The 23,786-nt window shown below is 40.0% G+C and overlaps 1 protein-coding gene across 1 annotated transcript in view; it reads right to left on the minus strand.

The window, feature by feature from the left end:
- The window catches only part of tmem121ab (transmembrane protein 121Ab), a 47,943-nt gene extending 41,078 nt beyond the window's left edge, over window positions 1-6,865 (minus strand). The window contains exon 1 of the mRNA XM_020628369.3: window positions 6,455-6,865. The gene's annotated coding sequence lies outside the window, so the exon portion shown is untranslated. The remainder of the gene's footprint in view (window positions 1-6,454) is intronic.
- Window positions 6,866-23,786: the final 16,921 nt, after the last annotated feature.

Raw genomic sequence — 23,786 nt, forward strand, 5'->3', positions numbered from 1 at the left:
TGTAACAGCTTCTGTAAAATGTGAAAATGTAAATGGATTGTACACACACACACACACACGCACACACACACACACCTCATGTATCTGCCTCCCGTTAGGATGAAGTCATTGAGCGCTCTGCATGAAAATGGGTTTACATTCCTACTTAGAATCATTATAAAGGAAACGGTCTCTGTAGTATAATGTGGCACAGTAATGTTTATGGACACTTTAATCCTCCACAGCCTCTAGCTACACTGCATTACCTTTACCCTGTTTGTGTTTTTTGTTGTGTGTGATTCAGCTTGGGCCAAGCTGCTACCACTGCACCTCATAGCACTCATAGCGCATATACACAGCTGGTGAGCGACCATAAGTGCATGAATTAGATATGAGGCTGACACAAAGATGTAACAGATCTGTTTGCTGTTTGTGTTCTCACTGCATCGCCCACTTTACACCGAGCTGAGCAAACACAAAACTAAATGTACACAGACAAAGGTTGGCAAGTAGATAGATGTTTGGATAGAACAGAGATGAATGTACATACTGTAGATGGATAGATCCACAAGTCATCATTATCGTATGAACCCCCCTTACAACTTCCATTAATACCACTTTACACTCTTTTGATGTAAAAAGCAACTGTTAGAAAGCAGGACATAGAAGTGTTTGATTGTAAAAATTGCACAGTGATGTAAAAATAAACAACAATCATTAATTAAGTTACATTGGCAAGAGAAATACGTGTCTCTAGATACTGCAGCAGGCTCTTGGGAAAAGTACTTACTGAATTTAAGGAAATATTTTAGAAATGTTAAAGCAAAGTATGAATATTTTCTTAGATTTTCGACATATTTTTTGGACATATGTACAAATAAGTACAAATGTGTTGTTTACAGTTAAATACAGTTGATAATGTGCAAACAACACATTTTTGGTTCTTTCTTTGATCGCTGGGAGATGTAGGGTCTGTGTAGCTCTGTGTCTACAGTTAATACTGTGTTAGAGTTGAAGAAAGGTCATGGCCGTGGTTTATAACTGCAATAACTTGTCCGACCCTTAACATGCCCCCACATGACAAGATCATCACTCCTAACATGACTGCAGCATGTCAAGAAAACACACACAGGTCACACTAGGCAATGTGCAGGGACATATTTCAGATGAAGAGTCTTGAAATCAAGCACACCAGGTTGATGGATGGATAGATGGAAGGACAGATAGATAGATATAAGGTACACATGTTCATACATGCGTGCAGTAAATGGGTGTATGTTTCAGTTCAGTGCTTAGAACAGGAAGCTGCTGAGTTCAAGGCGAGCGGCTGGAGAAGACAAGGCTCGTCTCCTTACCACAGGCCAGGCCACTCCACTTGAGCTGATTGATTTCCCATCAGTTCTGTATCCCTGATAACTGCATGCCTGCAGGCCTGCAATGACTCCAATATTTCACCGCCATATACTCGCACAGCCACGCGCTTTTTAAAGCAAGGTCTTCATTGTGTGGAAGTGTGTGTGTGTGTGTGTGTGTGTGTGTGTGTGTGTGTGTGTGTGTGTGTGTGTGTGTGTGTGTGTGGGTTGCTGTAACTGTGTAGGTGACTGTTTGTAAAGCTTTGGGTGTTCTCGTTTGTATTTTGAGAGACCTATGGTGACATGCGCAGTAATAACATACCAAACATTTCACAGGTGCACGGGAGAATCTTTGCATTCTGCTCCTGCTACAACCCTTCTTTCTTTTCTTTCTTGTCAACAGTCCTCCATAGATGCAAATTAGCAAAGCCAAGGGCTAAAAAATAGCTTCGGTCAAAACAATGATAAGGGAAAATCTTGAACCGCCGCGCAGAAGAATTTTACGACACCGTAACACCTACTCGTCTTAATCAGCGCCGGCAGTGATTGGTCAGAATTCTCATCTGCAATTTTGTTTTCTCCTCCAGCAACTCTCTTGCTTTTGAAGCCTTTGATTTATCAATGTCCAGTGATGCTATTGCATCTCTGCTTTATGAGATGCTGAGCAGTTTGCCAAATTGCCCTCCGACAGGGAAACTGCCATTGAGGGTGGCAGTGATTCTATTAAAGCTGGATCTAATCACGCATCGGCTCTCTCCGTGTTGTACCGACAGAAAGATAAACTTCTTATTTTCCATTCTGGGTAATTTGCTTCTCTGTTGGAAATAGCAGCAGTCACCGAGCTCTAGCTGTGACCCTTACCTAGTTACCTCTTCAATTTGTTTTTTTTTCTTCTGCCAAAACCATGATGCTGTTTTTCGGTGCATAATATCATCTCTGAGGAAGCTGCAGAGAAAAACATTTCAAATAGGTGGATAATTTCAGGGGCCTTTAATGTAGAAAGTGAAAAACTCTGGCTGTTTTCTACCCGATAACACTGCAGAAAAGTTTCCTTTGCTGCCTTCCTAAATTGAGAATGAACGTTTTATCTCAGACTTCTCTTGGCTCGGCCTGGATAAAAGGTTGACTAATGAATTTTCTAGCTCCTAAGGGGAAGCAAACAGACTGGTTATTAAATAGGTTAGATGTGGTATGTGGATGTTCTTTCTTCCTTACATTGTGAAAAAAAACAAAACAACAACTCTGGTTTATGTATCAAGGAGAAGGCGACAAGGATTTTAGGCTTTAAAATGTTTGCAAATGTCATTCTCACGTTCAAAGAGTGAAAACTTTCTTTGACAAATTACGTTTTTCTATATTTAAAGCTCCTGTGAAAAGTGTTTGGCTGGTTTTAAAACAGACTGATATTAATTTGGATGCCTCTTGATGACCTACAGAAGCAAAACCAGACCATCAGCGACAAGATTGATAATTTCTTATCAGTTATTTTCAATTCCTGTAACTGCTTCAGCTGGGGAGTTGTCATGATAAGGCTGTGGACAGCATTCTTTAGAAACTGAGTTTTTACAGTTTCAACAGCAAATATTCTCAGTGAGTGATACAATTAACCGTTGCAAAGAAGCAGGGTGACATTTTTTCCTCAAACAACATTACCTATGCATGAATTGAACGAGATTAGCAAGGACATGATGAGACATACGTCGATGTTCGCAGGGGGCAGCAATAATCAATTCAAAGCAGAAGTTCCTCACAGGAGCTTTAAATGAACTTTTACACCTTTTATCATCAATACTTTTACTCTGCATCTACCCTGTGTGAGTGTGCATTTCTATGTGCAGAGATTATAGAGCGCAAGCAAGCCAGCAGGCAAAGTGTTGCCAGTTTTTTTCTTTCCCACTGCTGTGCTTACATTAGCATAGATCATGCAGCAATCTATAATACATAGCCCGTTAACAAGGTTGGCATTTTTGATCCATAATTAAGGAGTATATTTTCAAAGAGTTTCCAGAGTCACACATGCAATTGCTGCAATCTCTCCACTCCTGCCTCTCTCAGGCCACGTTATTTTACAGTATGGTAGCTATTGATCTGCTCTGCCATTTGGCTATTGATCCGAGTGGATGCCATTATGTCAGCGAGATTATAGCCCCTTCGGAAGCATTCTGAAGTGGAAAACCAGTGGCTGAGAACCGATGAGATGAGCTCAGTGCTTATACTGCATCGGATGCAACAGCAGCTAATGACACAGAGCCAAGCACAGCACGGAGCTGAACAGAAGCGTTTAGCTTAGCGTAGCAGGGTACAACCTTTCCCAGAGTGGAGCCTAGCAAAGCAAAGACAGAACACTTTAATTTCTCTGGTTTCTGGGTGCCACAGGGAACGATAGAAGCAAACAGAAGTGAAAATCAAATCGACTATCCCGCACATATAGTCGATGTTTTATTGGTGCAGCTCATTACAGCCTGATATTCCCTGTGACATCCATTGGCTCCCAGATTGTCTTCAGTTGATCATTCAAATTGACCACAATTCACTCTGCGGCTGGGGGGAAGGGACGGGGCTTTCAGAAGCTGATTTGGAAAAAGGAAAGGGGGGGGGTGGTTGAGCGTGGAGGGCAAGTGGGCGTTCTTTCTGGCATTCAAACCGGACCGTCATATTGTTAGAGCAATATTGAATCTAATTGCATTTCTAGCAGGGGTTTCTGAATTTTAAGAGACCCATAAATGGAATTCCGGGCACGCAGACACACAAGCTACTGATGCAGTGAGCATGTGAAGTGCACACTCGTGGAAAAAAAAAAGCCCAGTTTGCAGTCAGTTTGATGCAAAAAAAATTCCACAGCAGAGTCCATCTAGCTGCTTTGTCCTGGATGCCAATGAGGGCTTGTAACTGCTGACCCCAAGGTTGTACGCGATGCTGTGCCGTGTTTCTCAATGAGGCTCAGTTTGAGACAGAGGGACCAGTTAAGCCATAACCCCCAAGGGAGGAAAGCCACTGTTAAACCGGCTTTGCTTTTGTGGTACGAGTGCTTCCTCAAAATAAAAGCACTGAATTCAGTGTCTTGCAGCCTCTCCACACCCTGGGATTTCATTTCTAACAAGACAAAGGCCGTTTAGAGAGAGAGAGGTAACTGGCAATTGTGTGGCCTGCCCTCTGCAGGGCTACTATTCAGATTCAAATCCTCAGTGTGTTTATTGGATAATAAATTGACCATGAAAGATTAATTTGCATTTATTTCATCATCCCCATGATATAGAGCCACAATTTCTTTACTGTAGTGTCCAGAGCCTAATAACCCAGAGGTAAAAAGGCTTATGAAAATGTGTTCCCTTTCTTTTAAGGACACTGGAGTGAAGCCCTGTGCTAGTCCCACTGCTGTGATTCACATTTCTGGCTTCCTCCTTGATTAATTCTTGTCACTCTCAGTCAGGAGCCGACATATCAGACACACTTAACACAGAGGCGAGAGTTATCACACATTCATTGTAATCAAAATCCTAATGAACACCTTTTAAGAAAAATGGAAAAATCCTGAATCACTGAGAATTTGCACAGTCAGGATGTGTGTGTGAATCTGTGTGTTCAGGGATATTAGAGTTTGTTAGAGCGCCAGAGGCAAATAAGCACGAGGGTCACCTCTTATTCATAGCAAGTCTGACACGAGCATTTTTCTTCCTTTACATTCTGAGAGTTAATTCCTCCGTGCAAAAGAGCCTCAGCAGACAGATCAAGTGATTCATGGGGCTGAGCGAGCGGGAACACAGAGGCTGGGTGGCCACATCAATTTCAAGTTTCCCCCCCTCTGCTAGCCAAAAGGTCACACGTTTAATCCCAGCACCAGCGAATGTTCAGCCCGGATTACAAGGATGTAAAAATAAATGAGTCCTTGAAATGTGACAGTATTTACCAACACTTGAGACATTAGGGTTATGACTTTGGCTCCACTCAATGATTATTCCCATTAGCAATTAGCATGCTGATTAGTTTCTTGATTAATCTGTTAGCATTGGAAAATAGTGGCAAAATACAAGATATCTTTTCAAAAATTCTAAATACATGTAACTCTTCAGTCCCAGTCAGCGATTTAAGCAGAAAACAGACACAACTGATGAGCTGGAAATAAAGAGAGATGGATGCTAAGATATTCATATTTGGTCGATAAAGTATCTTAACAAACACCTGTAGATATGCATCAAACCAACACTGTCACACATTATGGTTTTAACTACAAGGCTCACTCAACTTTGGTCAAACACATGTGGCACGTGCCACAAAAACCCATTAAGAGGGTTCAGGGAGCAGCCATGTTTTCTGTTTAAGTGCCATTGAGCAATAAAAAACTGAGGCCCCGTCTTGCCTACTCATAGTAAATCTCGTTTCTAATAGCAAAAAAACTGTTAGGTTACATAACGTAACTGTAGGCCTATAGGTTACATTGGGAGGAGCGGCCGTCTCGTGCTCATTATCAGATAGTCAGTCCGTAAAAATGGTGCTGTGGGAAGCACGCGGGGGTCGCGAGGGTTATATTTTATTTTAGTGACTGCTGGCTGCATGCCATGGGGGTGGTGTGGGCGTCAGTGTGTGTGTGTGTGTGTGTGTGTTAGTGTGTGTGTGTATTGGATAGTGGTGATGGTGGTGGGGCCTCATATCACGGATGGGCTGATTTTCCGCGCGGACCGGAGGCACGAGCCGCTGCTGCCCGGACACGCGCTGACTCTTCAAAAATAAACAGCTGCCTTAAATTAAACTGACAGACCACGAAAGCACATCACAAACAAACATTTGGGCTATTAAAACAACCAATTACATCGTTTGTCCATTACTTAAGCCTCCTTTGCTAAATTTGACTTAAAGAATGAACTGTAGGCTGCAAAGAACCAAAACCCGGTCGCGAACTTGATCGGGGAAAGTAGAAGCATTGAAGGTAATGAATCCACCTGAACGCAAATAACTCCTCCGAAAACTAATCGAAATTCACCCCGAATTGTTGTTTCCAGTGTCTTGTTCTTATATTCGCCCTGTCTCTTGGATACAAGTCGTACGTTCAACAAATTGCAGGAGAGAGTGATCATTTCATTTAACATAAGCAAAAAATAAGCTGCTGTTAAACTCCGCTGGCTTACCTCCAGTGCACGTTCAGGCTCTGTCCACGGTGTTGAGACGCTTTCCCGCTGTCCAAGGTGCTGAAATTGTCTCTGTCCAGGGTCCTGAAACGCTTAGTCTCTGTCCAGAGTGCTGAATATCATCGCAGGCTCCGAAGACGCTTTTGTAAATCCGCTGCAAGGAGGCGCAGGAAAAAAAAAAAAAAAAAGAAAAAACGCCGGTCCAACAACTGATGGTGCCGTTAAGTTACATTCAAGAAAATCCCAGCCGCGTCACAAGGCTCTAATAATGTGTTTCAAAAACGATGATGTCAAATGTAAATCTTTAGGAGTGTAGCCTGCTGGCTGTTTGAAGTGAAGCCGCTTGGGCAACTGCTGAGGCTTCTTTGCTAGTTGCTTCTTCCTCCGGATAAGCTCAACCATCGCTCTCTCTCTCTCTCTCTCTCTCTCCCCCCCTCTCCCTCTCCCATCCTCCTCGTTCTATCAATCACTATTCAATTCAAATATGTTGGAGTGACAGGAGGGGCACCAATCGCCTCTGGTGTCCTATAAGCTACAATAGACATGAGCTAATGAGTGCCCTATTTAAACAGAAATCATGTGGCATTAGCTTTTATTGGCTGTGATGTGATTCAGAGAATTCAATTTGACTTAGTCCAAAGTGAAGGTTATGAACAAAGAAAAACATTTTCTCTTTCTCTAGCACTCACTCACACACACACACACACACACACACACACACACACACACACACACACACACACACACACACACACACACACACACACACACACAGGGGAAAAGATTGCATTTATGTTCGATTTACTATGAACAGCCACCTACTGCCCCTTTATTTTTTATCTGACTGAGTTTTGTTTTAACAGAGCAAAACTTTCACACTGAGTATTTTGTGACTTTATGAAACTAAATGATTTATTATTTTTGAAAGGTGCTTAATTAAAATAAATTGAGTGGCATTATGGGAGAAAAAGCCCTTTAATGGAGGGGTCAGATCTTTATAAACTCACCAACGTACAGCAGCAAAGCCTCTTCGCTATAAAGGAGAGTTTAAATAAATGCATTGTTATTCTCACCCTCAGAAATTCAAGGTATTCTATTGAATATTAAGTGTGATAAAGTTGCAAAAAAAAAAAACACTGTCAAGGACTAGGAAAAAGACAGTATTAGTATTATCTATCTTACTGACATAAGAAATATCCAACAACTTAAAAAGCTGCCATGGACGAAGGACAAAAGGTTTTAAAAAATGAGTACCGTGGATGCAATATTACAGAAAGATGTATGCTAACATGCTTAAATTTTGCAGGTCAATGTTAAAGGTGCTCTGTGGAGTTTTGGTAGAGAAATGTGATAGTTGGAGAAAAATACAGATTCTGTGTTATATGTTCATACCGCCATACACAAAGTGTCCTCAGAGGAACATTTTGTCCCTGGAACGCTGTTTGAAGATAAAATGTTATGCTTTTAAGCTCTGAACAGTGTTACAGGGACCCATTTTTTTCTTTTAATAAAGTTTGTGTATTTAGTTCAAGAAATTATAGCATAGAATTGTTTCACTTCTCCAACTTTCAAATTTCCCTACCAAATCTAAAAAGTGCCCCTTTAACCATGTTCATCATCTTAGCTTTCCACATTACCAGTTATGATTGCAGCTTTGTGTGGCACAAGACAAAATTCCCCCAGGGGACAATAAAGTTTATCGTTATCCTGACATTTGCATGTTAGCTAATTTGGGCATTACGTTCCTTTAACTGCCCCTACTTAACATTTAATAGCAGTTCATGAACGTATGACTTAATTACAATTCATATTACACTTCTCATATTATGTATTTTTCAAGCTGCTAAAAGTGCAATTCTAAAAGCAGTAAATGCAAAATATTGCTGAGGCTGATGGGATTGTCGTTAGTTTACTGCTCTTGTTTTGGTTATGAAAGTATTGGACGGATTGAAGTGTTGACCTTATGATTGTTATAGATGTAAAGTCAAAGGGCTACAGAAGTTATCTTAGTTCATCACCAGTGGCGATTCTTGAGTCAGCTGGCGCCCAAAGCAGAAATCCACACTCTAAACAGCGTTCATCCCCATTATGTTATATCTGACACCAACAAGAACACTTTTGTTATTAAAGTGTCTCCCTCACATATTCAGGGCTAGACAAGCATCGTTCAGTCGTTCACTGTTATATGCGTGAGTGCTGTCAAATGGGGCCCCCTTAGGAAGGTTTCCTGTCATTGCAAACTTTGCATACTTCGAGCCACAGCTGTCGTTTATCAGCCTTTAGGTGCCCCCTACTGGCCAGGAGCCCCAAGCAGTTGCCTGCCTTACCTGTTGACAAACAGCGCCTCTGTTCAACACTTAAGATCCAATGTGTGCTGCTGATTTCCTCTCAAACCCCCAACAGTTACGATACCAGAGGAAAAGCCAGGGGATCACCAAAGTCATAAGGATTTATCCTTATATAAGCTATGAATGTAAGTCTGTCTATGTGAAACTTTGACCTTCATGTGGAGCCCAATAATCATAACAGTCAATAAGAATGATCCTCTGGTAACCATGACAGTCTATATCAAATTCACATAGAAATCCATCCAGAACGAAAGGAATCATTTTAATCAAAATCCCTCCATGTTGGCATGAAATGAGCTGAGATCAGTAAAGTCCTCGGGATTCATCCTCTGGGGAGCATGCATGTCTCTCCAAATGTTCACAGAAATCAACGTAATATATCTTGAGATATCTCAAAAACCATCAAACTGACAGACTCATCGTCCTAAAAGCCATGTCAGGAGGGCGACTAAAAATGTGACGATGAACTACCTTCTGTCACCATTAACTAGCCGACAAAGAGCACAGGATGTCGATACTTTGATCTCTTTTACCTGCTATTAGAAAACATTAAAATGCCATCATGTTAGCAAAAGGTCCTAAAGTCAAGGTTGATTGCACGGATGGATTATAAGTGATTATCAAAGAGCAATAGAATCGGAATATTAGATGACACAGAATAAGAAAAAAAGGTCACTAAGACACTGTATAGGTCAGTGTGGGACTGCGCCATATTACATGATAGCACAGAAGAAGTCAAATACATTCAAGCACTCTGCACAATCACAGCTGAAGCCCCATGCACAGTCTATAGGCTTGCTATGTCCCTATAGGGTTATAATGGGAATATTGAAGTGATTTTCAATGGGGATTTGGCTGTCCCCTTCCCCGTAGAGGAGAGCAGTCTGCTCACTCTCATTAGCTTTCAAAACCACGTCTATATGAAGTGACTGCGCTCAGCTCCTTCAAATCAAGTAGGCACAGAAGAACCCCTCCTGCCCCCGCTCATCATTTTTTTCAAGTTATTCAGAAGCCACACATACCGTCATCACGTTAAAAGCAATCCTCAATGATTAGGGTTTTCATAAGCCAATCAGTGGCGATTTGATTCGGGTGATGAAGGTAGATGTGAGGTGACTCTCTGATGGAGCTTTCATGGGTGAGATCAGAAGGTTATACATCGGTCTGAGTCAAACTGAATGTAAGATGAGAGGTGTTAAATATTGAGGTCCCTCCCCCCTCCTCACTCCCCTGTTTCGATCTCGAGCTTCTCGGTTATGTAACGTTTTTCTGAATGTTTTCGGGGTGTGGGAAAGATTGTCTTCCTGGCTAGGGGAGGCACAACAGCAGGGGAGGCACAACAGTCTATGGTAGCTGGCTACCTGTGGGACTGGATCAGAATTTAAAGTGTCTTGATTCAAATCATGCTGCCCCCCCCCCCCCCCCCCCCATTCCCAAAATTCAATAAAAGAAAGCAGTAATTGTATTGCACATTTTTCTTTGAAAATCCATCTTTCTGTTCTATGATACAAATTAATTTTCGACATCACAGGGTGGAAGATCCTATCAGAAACCTTTTATTTGTTTTCTACATAACTCAACATGAGTGAGGCAGAGTTTTACTTTAGGACTCCTGGAGACAGACTTCTGTCAGTATAAAACAAATCATTTGTGATGTTTTACATAAAAGAAGAAAATTGACAAATAACGTAACATGAGATATTTATTTCAAATAAGATAAGAACAGGATTAAGATTACAACATCTAATGCCAAACTCGGGGCCCAAAAAAGCATGTTTACAGGTGTAAAGTCTTAGGTAATTCAAGTTTTTATTCCTCTGCATTTTATAAGAATATAGTGGATTATTTTGTGACTCTTTTCAAAGAGCTATTGGCCGTCAGATTACATCTTTGTTGCATTTTTACAAGCATAACAACAGAACAGGTTTCTCGTAATCATTATATCCATTTGCCAAACCACTCAATAACAATTAGAAGTACTAAAGTTTGATTAATATTTTACTTACATGTATCTTACTTTTTGATCCATTTGATCAATTAAATGGTTTAATGCTAATTAGGGGCAGTTAGAAAGGAACTTTTTGCCCAAATTAGCTAACATGCTAATGTCTGGATGAGGATAAACTTTATTGTCCCCTGAGGGAATTTTGTCTTGGACGCCAGTGCCACACAAACGTGAATAAAGCTTGGAACATTCCCCAACCCACAAAGAAGATTTATTTTTGCCTGAGGAACATCATGTATATCTCCAGGGCAGCAGACTACGACTCCAATGATCCCACACTACTTCACAACATCCTCCAACTAAGTCTCTCATCCGTCTTTAGATATGAGAGACTTGTAGCTTTTCACTTTACATCTTGTTCATTTAGCATTTTGAAACGTTATTTTTCGATCCCTATCCTTCTTCCTGCTTCTCCCTCTATCCCATTTTTAAAAACCTAGCAAAGTCCATCAAGATTTCTGCTTCTTAAAAGGAAGTTTTTGTCTTGCCATCCTCACTTTGCCACATTGCTTGGTGATGTGCTCATAATGGATTAACGCTGGGTCTTTGTAACATAACAAAGAGCAAGGTCTTCTCCCTTCTCTTCTCGTAGCAATGTCTTGAGATAACATTTGTTATGACTCAGCGCTATACAAATAAAGATGGACTGATTCTACACTTGATGATGATGATATGAAAACAATGTTAAACTGTGAAGCTGGTGACAAACAGCTTGATAAAGAGCTTTATATGAATCACAAGTGGAAAGTTCCTGTCTTTTAGCCCTCTGTCAAAGTTCACCTAGTCTGCTCTCTGGTGTACTTTTTTGTCAGCATCTGAACGCTGCGCATCACCAAACCACAGAGACATGGGCTGGAGACAAGCTAGGGAATCTTTTGGAGTATACAGCTGCTCGAGTGGTATTGGCTGAGACCAAAATGATTGCCATTGTTTTAGATTATGGTTGATAATGGTTGTGTTGATATTCATCGGGGTAATGGTTAAACTCTGTAGCCTTCTCAAAATGAGCTCACCTGGCTGTTACTACTCATTAAATCATTAAACTAAGTGACAGCTGTGAACTGGACCACACAAATCATCCCTGCACATGATGGAGTTTTTTCTGCTTGTGACAAGTCTGATGACATTTTCATTACCTCTCACCAGTCTTTAAACACTGCCATGTCCCATACTGTGTTCCAGTTAGCGTCGTTTCATCTGCCATCTTTGATTTTGAAAATGTCTCTGTCGTAGCCTACAGCTTTTGCATGTTTCTCTTTTCTTGTTTCAAACACAGAAAGCAGCACCACCATCAAATTTACCTGTCTACTTTCTGCGCATTGATGTGATTACAGTTAATCCTCCCGAGTCTGTGATTACAGCTGCGTCCCCAGCAAACTTAACTTTATTATTATCCCAAAGGAAATTAGATCTGCAGCAGGCATCAAGACACAACAGATACACATTTAGCTTTCAATGGCAACAGGGAGAAAAGAAGTGTCTTTACAGCAATGTTCTGCTTAAAAAGAGAAAGCAGATTCCTGAATGCAAACTGACCAATGGGAAATGAACACAGCTGTGTAATATTGCATCATATTAAATATGGTGTAAAGAAGCAGGATACTCAAACAAAGAAAAATGCACCATAATGGCTTGATGTGTGAATAGGTAACAGCTTTCAAACACGTTTGCCTATTTAGTTGAAAATATGTTGATACTGATTGTTTATGATTCCAATCTTGCTTAAGCTTTTCCCTGATGGTCAAAAAATGTGCTTGTAGCTAAATTGAAGTTTAAAGTACTTCTCATACAGTACCTGTTCAGGCTTTACAGATACCTGCATTACTCTGTTGTAGCTCACTAAGGTGGGTAATTTAATCCTTTCAACTAAAATGATCTAATTCAAATCCGATATTAGACATGTAATTTAAACTCTTAAAAAAAAATTAATTTGGAAAGGAACTTGTGACTTCAACATTCAAATAAATGTAAAAAAAAAAAAGCTAAATAATTGCTTCTGAGATGTAAAACACAATTTTAAAAGTTACATATTGTCCTCCTTTTAAACCAGTTTAAATAAGTCTCAGAGCTCCCCCAAACATGTCTTTGAAGTTTCATGTTATGAATCCACTCTGATCCTGTATTTGATTATGTCTATAAACCCCTCTATTTCAGCCCTGCTCAGAACAGGCTGTTTCTGTGTCTGTACCTTTAAATATGTAAATGAGCTGTGTCTGACCACGCCCCTCTGAGGGGCTTGGCTGGCTCAGACTTTGTTGCTCCATGCCCTATTGTTTACGGTGAGAATTCAGGCTTAGAGGGCAGAACAAACACCTAGCTGTGGGAGTGTCACCCAACTGGGGGAGGGGTTACTGCCCTTTGTGATGTCACAAATCTCCAAACGGCCTGTTTGAGCACACATTTTCTAAAAAGTGGAGCAAGCAAAAGATGGCAAGGATGGACTTTTTCTCATAATTGGTTTTTTTTTTTTAGACAGACTAAGGACACATATTAGTGTTAGAAAAACATGGTGAAGTGTACTCTGAATAATATGTGACCTTTAAGCATAATCATCATCATTCATTAATACAAAGCAGCACAGTGTTGGAGTGAATGGAAATAAAGAAACTTTGTTTTTCATGAGGTCGTCCTTGGCAAGTTTAGTAAAAGAGTCACGAGTTGGGTTGTTGATTTTGGTGTTTTTGTTCCCCTACCTTGAAGTCTGGAACATAAAAAACTTTTCAAGTCCTATGTGTCCTCATGTTGATAATTTAAACTCAAAGACTTAAAAACTCAAATGTATTTAACAACCCCAATATCAATTTGCCCTTCTTATTCTTAAGGAGTAAAAATGGAGCCCAGCCGAGCAGATCCAAATTGTAGCACATTCATTGATTTCAGTTTTCTATTTATTTGCTGCATTAATCCTTTATTGGATCTATGTAGCACTGAAAGGTATTTAACATTAACTTAAACCAGGTGTGAAATAAATTGGTATGTTAACTTGTGGTTCAGAATTTCAGCAGCAGACGTGCGTTTTTCTTTAAACTAAAGCCACTTCAGCTGCACTTCATCACACTCCACAAAATTGAGAAGACAAGTTGCTCCTTAAAGTCTGTTTTTACCGAACAGTTGTCTTGTTCTGAAGTGTAAGATTTGTTGTGACTCATCACGGCTCAGTGGCGAATGTTTTCTTTTTCTTCAGCCAAAGTTATACCACAGAAAGAAGTGAGGAAAGTATTTAAGTGCTTGAAGAATTGCAAAGTTCACTGGGCGAAATATTTTAAAAAGATTATGACAAGTTGAGTATAGACGCAGAGAATGAGAGCGAGGCTCCTTATAGCGCAGGATTTAGCCTTCAGGTTGTTTTCTTTGCCTCCGTTTCAGTCACTGCACCAAAGAGCTGCCTGAGTCCTGCAGGCTGTGCTTTTATTTTGTTGTGCACTTACATTCTTTGGAAATTCTTGAGTTCTGCAGAAAATGTGCATTTTTAACGCTTGACACGCATGCTGCGACATCTGCAAACACCCCCCCAAGTGACCACCGTTGCAGAAGCCTTGGTCTCCTCTGGCCTGGCCTGGATTTACTCAGGCTCAGAACTCGGGTTGTGCCCTCGGGAGCCGAACAGAAACCGGTTTTAAATGAGGTTAGCGCTTCAGATACTTAGTTTGTGTGGCCAGCAGCTTCTCCCACAGATCCAGCCTTCACCCATCTGCCACTAACCAGCGTTTTGCCAAAAGACCAAGTGTGGTTTGTGACTGCCAGATTAGTGTGTGGTGACATAATGATTTTGTCCCACATAAGGCTGATTTGACATGCTCTGCTTGCCTGTCTGTTGCTCGCAGGCGTTGCAGCATCTCCAATCCAGCACTCTGCCTCATTACTGTCAGACACATCAGGAGACACTTCCTCACTTTTGGTGTGCACTAACGCGTGTGCACGTGCCCAAGCATCCACAAATTTCTCCTTTGTTTTTCTGTATGTCGTACTGTCTGTTGTAATGCAGCTCTTATTGGGGTGTCTGCTCATCTGCATGGTTTTTGTACTTGCGATCCATTATTCATGTTTTCTCCGCACACAACTTGCTTCTTCTCGCTTTTAGGCTTTTTTTTTCTCTCCCCCCTCCTCATGTTAAGCTTTTATTTTCCCCCACAGCTTCCCTTCTGTGACGGCTGTGAGCATCGCTTTGATGTAACGCCGCAGCCCGGCCCAGCTGTCTCAACCAGGTGAGCTGGGATTTATTCTAAGATTCTTAATAACAGTTTAAAGTACTTTAAATCACTTGAACTTAAATACTCTCCATTGCAATGACTTGACATACACACACAACTTAAATCCTCTCTGATTCTTAACCAAATAGAGACGTGACAAGGAAACATTGAATATAATAAGCCCTACTTTTTGTCTCTTTAAAAACCAAACATCATTACAGAGTAATGTGATTGTGGATACCTAATAAGGCACAGCAAAATTAAACGTTAATCATCCCCATGGGGAGATTGGGCAGTGCAGAGTAACAAAATGTAGCAATGCAGCGTTGGTTAAGAAGAAGGCTCGGCTTCTTTATTCTAACATCCATAATGCATATAAAAACCTGCATAATAAGAGTCAAAAATGTGCCGATTTTAGATCCATGCCATTGTACAGATTCTTGCTCGGATGTCCAGGCATTTTCCTCCTTTGATTTTCACCTCTACATGAACCTCTTTCGTATGTTTTATCCTCTATCAAAGCAGCGATCAGGAACAAAAGATAAGAGGAAGGAGGCAGAGAGATAAAGGGAGTAAATCTTTTCAGGTAACAGTGGCAGAAGTGAAGGTGAGGTGTATAGGCAGCCAAAAACAAGTTCGCTCCCCCGCATTATCCTCCAATCCCCCCCTTTCCACGCTCATGTCCTCCTTCCTCCCCCTCAGCCTTATGCATCTCCTTGCGGCTCTCTTTCATCTGTTCTGCACTATAAACAGAGCTTCTTTCCATTTCAAAGCGAGTACCTGTAGAGTAATGCTCACTCTTTCTGGCCTACCATCCTCATCAGACGCAGGCCAGGCCTTGGGCACTGTGAGGGATGAGGGCTGGGCGACACATCCGCAAGAAACAGCGGCACCGGAACATAGATTAGAGGTGGTGGGGATTGGCTAGGGGAGAATTGTGATGACTGACATGGCAAAAGCGCTGCAACTACCTGAATGCGTTTAGTAAAAATAAACATGCTGAAAATTCTGAAACAATTCAACAATTCAAAAACACAGAACTCAAGTTAGGGGGCCCCTACAGGCATGGAGCACTACTGCTGTGATGTGAGGTGATGCTGTCTGCTTTGTACTTCTGGGTTTGTGTGTTTCTTTCTTACCATTGTTTTTGTAAAAGCAGTGTATCTGTGTATGAGTAAATTACTTCTTTTTTTGTATTTTGCAACTTCATTTTTCATTTGCAGCGCATTCCTGGCTTTTATTTTTATTTTACTTTGGCACACACTTTTCAATTTGAGTGATTTCTGACTTTCACTCTGTTTTCACTGATGTGTTTACACCAAAAAAGCAAAAGTTCCTTTTTTTTAAAATTGCAAATTAACATCAAGGGAAGATTGGAATTTGCAACAGGTAATGCACAATTGTAGCGAAAAAAACAAATCAATTAAATTTCATTTTGTTCAAAAAGTTCAACTTTAGCAACAAGTTGGCTTTACTTTTCTTTTTTTGTATTACCTCTTTAAGACTCGTTATCAAGCACCTGCTGCCTTGTGTTCAGATTCATGACAACACAACTGGATGGTTTTCCAAACGGTTTGGTGTGAAGCAAGCAGATGTTTTGTCTTCTATCTCGTTTTCCGTTTATATTCATGATTTAGCTCTTCAAAATAAAGCCAGAGTCTAACAGATTGTAGGGTAATTACTGTATTTGGATTGTGCTGAACATTGTTTCAGAATGGTGCTGGAAATGAAGGCAAGTGGTAAATCAAGGCAAAGCACAGATAGTAAATTTAAGACAAAGATCATTGGTGAGAAGTTCAGTTGTTTTTAACGGTAAAGTGCAATCATATTCTGACCCCTATAGATATCTTGTTTTGATGTTAGACAAACTAACTCCCATGTTAGACAAACATCAGAAGAATGTGAGTGTGATGACTCAGTCAGCTGGTAGAGCTCAGGGATCGACCCCCTGACCTTCTGGTCTGAGTCACAGCCGCCCACCTAGAATGACATCAGGCATGTACCTTTTTGCTAAATTGTCTTCCATAAAAGCTGATCTCTTCTGGTTAGATCATCATGAAAACCCTGAGCTGTGCTTAAGAAGAAGAACCATTTTCAGAGCAGGTTTTATCTGCAAGAGAATCTGGAGAATACAACGTTTAAGATTGGGCTGTAAAAAAAAAAAAAACATGTAACTTTATAGTGACTTGTAATGAAGTGTTAAGACCACTGCAACTGTATTTCTGTTACCGTGTTAATGAGTGAGGGTTGGGCATGACATGTAAATGAAATATAATCAATCAATCAATCATGAACCCAACATAAGGGAATGTGTTTTGGCCGTTGCAGTGTGTTCACTTCCATTGGACATAGTAGCAGATGGATTTGAAGGACGATAAAGAGACAGAAAAAGCAGCAGAGAGGCAGCCAGAGTGAGGAGTATAAAGGATTGTTCTCCACACAGCATGGCAGGTTAACAATGAGGCTGATTTGATGGAGTGTGCAGTCTGACACATGTATCCTTTGCTTGTTTAGAGTCAATGAATGCGTAAACGTGGGAGGACTCCAACAAAAATATTCAAAGAAGCGGGCTGCATGTAATTATTTGTGTGTTAATGCATTTGTGTTTGTATTTATTAAGAAGCCATTTGGCATTTGGAAGCTGACTCTGGGGTCCTTTGAAGCATATTGTGTGTGTGTGTGTGTGTGTGTGTGTGTGTGTGTGTGTGTGTGTGTGTGTGTGTGTGTGAGAGAGAGTGTAGGCGGTGAAGTGCATTAAAAAAGGCTGCCTGGCACTCTCTGTGGAGAGACGGGGAGACCTGCTCCAAGATAAAACTAGACTTAGATCAGCATGTTGAGCTTTTTTGGCAGAATTAGCTCCTTTAAAAGAGTCATTTGCATCTTGATTGTGCGTCTGATAAAGCTGAATGTAAAAAGTAACATTGTTTACTTGAGTCGAGGGACTCATATTGAGCTCTCGTGGCACATATGAATATGAATCCTTTGTTGCAAACCGTACTTATTGGCTGGGAACAAATTTGATGGCTTACCAACTTTAATCCTGTCTCATATTTACGCCTTGTTGTTTTATGTTTTCCCATTTATTTCTCATATACATGTTGTGGCAAGATAAGCATTTCCTGTCCTGTACTTCTATAGCAAATGAAATTGAATTGCGAGGATGAAATGAACGGCTGTGTAGGATGAGAGTGAGGGAAAAAAGGAGGGAGTGAGATTAGAGGGGAGGAGAGGAGAAGGATTAGTAGAGGGCAGGGTGAAAGAGAGAGAGAGAGAGAGAGTATTGCTCCACCAGGTGAGCTGTGAGGTGAGCACAAGCTTTCAGAGATTATAACACACAGGGCCACAGGTCAATATGGGTGAAACATTGTTAGAAACTCCAGGAGGCTTTTTCACCTCCCGCAGGCTCCATCACCGTGGTGACCTGTTGTCAGTTTGCGCCTCATTACCTGGTCCTAGATCAGCATGTCCGAGAAACAAGCTGCTGAGGAGAGTGGGCAGCGGCTGTTGATTGGACGGGATGCTTGATGAGTGTTGATGGAAGGGGGACGGAGCGGGATTAAGTGGGGGAGTATGAGGAGGGTGGATAAAAAAAAAGATGGAGGAGTAGAGTATCTTTTCAGACTGAAAGCAGACGCTGATTTGACTTTTTGTTAAAAAGAGAATGATCTCACAAACCCTTTATTGGATTTTTGTCACCTTGGATGAAGTTTTAAAGAATGTAAACCAACTAAACAAAGTTATTATGCTATTTTTTATAGCATCGTATACAGGGGGTGAACTAAGCATTGCATCTTTTTATATTTAAGATTTTTTTTATGTTTAAAGGAGGATTCAAAGATAAGAGATATCGGTATTTTCTGTATCTTTTTTTACATACTTAAAGCTCCCATGAGGAATATTTACTTGGTGATGAAACAGACTAAAATGAATACTACATGAGCTCCAAAGCAAAAACAAGGGCATCAGCGAATAGATTAAATATTTCTATTTAAGTTATTTTCTGTGTTTGTCTTGCAAAGGTGGTGTATACGGCGATTAACGGCACAATGCAAAAACAGACTTTGTTTACATTTTCCATGGCAAGGATCACAGTCAGTGAATGGACAGTTGAAAGAAAGCTGGGATTTATTTTGTCAGAAACTCTTCATATGCATGTACAGGAGGAGATTAGCAAAGATATAAGAGTAAGTGCTTTACCTACAGGGTGCACCAAAATGGTCACAAACCAAAGTTCCTCACAGGAGCTTTAAGATACTTTCTGACTTCCCTGCCCTCTCTGTGACACTCAGACTTAAGCTCCCCTTTTCCATCTGAAGTGTTTAATCTTCAAAGATCCCCTCTGGACATTAAGTAGGAAAGTACTCACTTGGACTACTTATTTGTATCTGGTGTGATTTTCCCATAAAAGACTTGAAACAGTTGTTTAAAGACATCTGCAACTTTTATCTCAATAAGAAAAGAAGCTACATGAATACAAAAAGAATGAACACACATTTTTAAATTCATACTGGACCAATATTGTCTTCCAATTTCGACCTGAAGGTTTTCAATAACTTTTCTAAATATAAAGAACTAAACCAAACCACACCCATTAAGCTACAACAACACAAAGACTGAAAATATTGACAATGACATAATTGAGATTGGAAGACAAAAAACAAATGTACCAGATACTGAATGTTGAAACAGTACATCCCTGTTTAACCACACACATTAAACAAAGATGCTTAGCCTCATTATTTTCATTTCTGTCCCAGTTACATCGTCTCCCAGATCTTTAGTAAGATAAACGTACAAATACATACATACAAAGAAGTACAACCACCTTTTTTCTTTCACCACTAGAAACTTCACCAACAGTACAATCAGTGATTTATGGCTCTTTGTCAGTGACATAATGGTTCACTTGTCTTACATTCCAACAAAGGAACAAAAAATACAAACAAAGAATAGATTTACCAATGGAATACCTTAAGCCAACATGCATCTGTACATTTCATTGACTCCATTTAATTAACGAAACAATACCATGCTTGACCATGTTGGGATACGCAATAAATATGCCCAGATCTTGTAAAAACAACCAGATCTATTACTCGTCATCGCAGGAAAATTGGAGCCAATATTTCTGCTTAGGGCATCTGCAAACATCAACCAAGGTTAAGTGTCACAAAATGTGATATTTCAAGTCTAAGACCAGTATTTGAGAGGAATAGGAATAGTCCAGCAGATGAACGTGAAAACATCCCTTAAGTGTCAGACTCTGAGCATCATTGTGCACAGAGAAGCTCAATCATCCAGTTAAAGTAACAACAAGAAAAATACATTTGTGGCTGGAGGGGAGGGGGGGGGGGATTTTAAAAATGGATTGTGAGTGTATTCTTTAATTTTTTAAAGAGGGGCTGGCCACTGTTGCTTTTAGACATTTTCATGTTTTTAAACATAACTCAGGGAGTCAATAGCGCACTTGTCGTGAACTATTTTCAGCTTCTGACATAATGGCCTCTGAGCATTTCCTGCACCAGGGCGATGTTGGAGGGTTTGACTGAAAATAAACCTGAGTACATGTGTTTATTGTAGAGAAGGGACATGTGGCAGTTTTGGCTCACTGTCGATTGTTGAATAGTTTTCAGACCATAGAACTCGATGCCAAAGAGGAAAACATTGCTTTCAGATCAGGGTTTGACTGCACATGAGGCTTGTTATTAGGAAATATGTTGTTTTTTCAGTCTGTTATAATACACTTATCCTTTAATCTTTGAGAAACACAATCACTTTTGCACACACTGCTACAAAGGTTTTGCTGCATGCCAATTAACAGTGTCGACCGCATACAGCATGTTGTGTTTATTTTATCTTATCCCTGCAGGTTAGTTTGACTCTGTGACCACTGTTCGTGTTTGGCTTTAAAAAGCCATCGAATAGCTAAATTCTCCTTTTTAAATCAAAACGCTGCAGTTACCTGGATTGCAAGCCAAAACTATTCACATGCCATTACTTTTATCTGTTAACTTTACTTACCGTTCTCTTATTGCTGGCACTCTTTCTTTGAAACCCTCATAAACTTCCTACTTTCATAAACACTCTATGATTTACATATTACATATTTTTGATGATATTTTGTATTACTCATACTCTAGACTGCACATTTTGAGCTAGAATATCCTCAGGGTTAATAGCATTCTGTCTTATATTATTTATCTTAATTTGATACCATTGACAAAAACTAAATCTTGTTTAAACAACATTCTCTCGATCTTGTTTATGTGTACACTGGGAAAAAAAGCCCTGCAGAATTTAAAATATTCATCTTTTAACAAATTTACGAGGACTTTTAAACACATATTACTGCTCTAATATCAAGTACTACATACTGATCACTAACGAGTTCAAATATGAAACACTACACTTAACATTCATGAAGATATTGCTTTAAAGTTCATTTTTGGCTCTTTTTGCCTTTATTAGATAGAGCGTGCAACTAGAGGGAAAGGAACTGATAGGTGGAGCGAGTGGGGGGATGACATGAAGGAAGGGGCCGGGGTGGGACTTGAACCTATGGACGCTGCAATAAGGACTATAGCGTCTGTACATGGGGCGCATGACATAAACGCTAGGTTATCGGCACCCCATTCATTAAGATATTAAGTAAATCTTACTTCAACACATTCAAGTTATATTCATTAAGTTCTCTTAATTGATACGTACACATAAAATGTTGGTGCTGTTATCAAAACATTCAAGCTTCTGTTTGTCGAGTTTTTTGCCGGTAATGAAACAAACTGTAATGAATACCGATGTCTCTCATGAGCTACAAAAGTAAACAAGAGTGTCAGAAATAAAGGCTAATTATCTCTACATAGTTATTTTTTAATTCTTGTCAGATTAAGTGTTACGCTGCATGCTGCCAAGACAATCTTTTGTTCCACATTTTTCCCGACTAAGAACTCAATGAGTTATTCACTTAACTGTTAAAAGAAAGTAGGATGAGATTGTTTGGTTATAAAAAAGACATGACATACCCCATTGACAGGAAAAAAATCAGCACAAAGATAAGTGTTTCCCTTTTCTCAGCAGGGGGCACACAATCACACACAAGCACACAAGTTAAAAGATTCTCACAGGAGCTTTCAGTGTATCTTTTAAACACTTAGTATCAACTGTTATGAATGAAGTATGCACATTTTCTAATATTTTGTGACGCTTTCACTTATCAAGTGATATGACATTCACATCCTATGTAAATGTCTCTCTGAGTCATGACTGTCTAGTCCCGCTGGCTGAGTTGTTGTTTACATCACTTTTAAGTGGCTGGGAGGGCCGGCTCTTCCCCTTGCGTATTAAAGCTGTTTTGGTAAAGTACTAAAGAAGAGAAGAATAACATACTTACTGCTTATTTGAAGCCTTTTTAGATCAGGGTCATTCCGTGTCAATTTAGTAGGGGTCCCACAAGGCTCCTCACTTGGACCAATTATATTCTCTTTATATATAAATGATCTTCCCAATATATGTCCAAATGTCAATGTTCAAATGAATGCTGATGATTCAGTCATTTATACACCCGCAAATAATATCAAAGACACTGCCCAAATTATTACATCAGCTCTTACTCATGTCCAGGACTGGCTTACCAAATCTGTTCTCCTACTAAATGATAACAAAAAAACAGTGAACATGGTGTTCTAAAAATGTCCACAAAATACCTTACACTCACATGTATTATTGGGAGGGAAAGACTTCTGCTTGTCATTGAGTTTAAGTATCTGGGGGTCATCCTTGATGATTCATTTTCTTTCAAGAGCCACATTAAAAAGGTGTTAAACATCATCAATTCAACCTGTGTAATTTTAAGCAAATTAGGACATGTCTGACTGGAAGTACTGCCCTGATGTATTTGCACATATTCTTCTCACATATTGCCTACTACATAACCAGTTGGTCACTTACAGGAGCAACAACATTGAAACCTGTTGAATCTCCGTATAAAAAAATATTTGAAAATATTAGAAAACAAGATTGAAGCGAGTGTCGCTCTGAGTCATCAAAAATGTAAAGGAATCAGGTGCTCTTCAAGAACAGAGGAGTCAAATAGCTAAGAGTTGACTGTCCTGATAACAAGCAAAGTTCGTAGTGTGGAAAGGCAGTCTCAACTGAAAGTCTGAGGCACTCTGATGTAGTATAAAAATCCTTTGTTAAACAGGGATGTGTGTACTCATTTCGACTCAACAGAGTCTTCGTCAGGACAGAATTAAGTATAACAAGCTATAAAGGGCTTCTGATCATGACTTCCTTTTCTGTGTGCTGGCTAAGCGATTTGAACTAAGAGAGAATGGATTTGGAGATGAGAGGCCACATGTAGGACTCGATTTTTTTACTGAACTTTGATACAGATATCTGTTCGTAAGGATAAGTGAAAGCTAAGTCCTTGCTAGATGGCTGCTGATGGGTTTTGGTATCAGATCACAGCAGAAGCGTTTCACCTCTTCTGCTCTTCATGGGGACTGTTTTTCCTGCTCACTGCTCAGGGTCGCTCTAACATTAAAACTTTCTACAAAGAGAATGTAATCTTGCGTATTCTTATACAGAATCTGTCAATAATGATTACATTTACACATTTTTAAAGAGCAGTAAAGACCTCGGTTTTTGTAATCTGAAAAGGTGAAAAAGTGAATGACAATATGTTCATGAGAATTTTTGCAGAAAGACCTTCATGAAAACACATTATATTGTGCACCAGTATGAAGACTTTTCAACATATAGCCTACGTACACTTGGCCTACGAAAACTTG

Source organism: Labrus bergylta, chromosome 15 (genome assembly GCF_963930695.1).
Source record: "Labrus bergylta chromosome 15, fLabBer1.1, whole genome shotgun sequence".
NCBI lineage: Eukaryota > Metazoa > Chordata > Actinopteri > Labriformes > Labridae > Labrus > Labrus bergylta.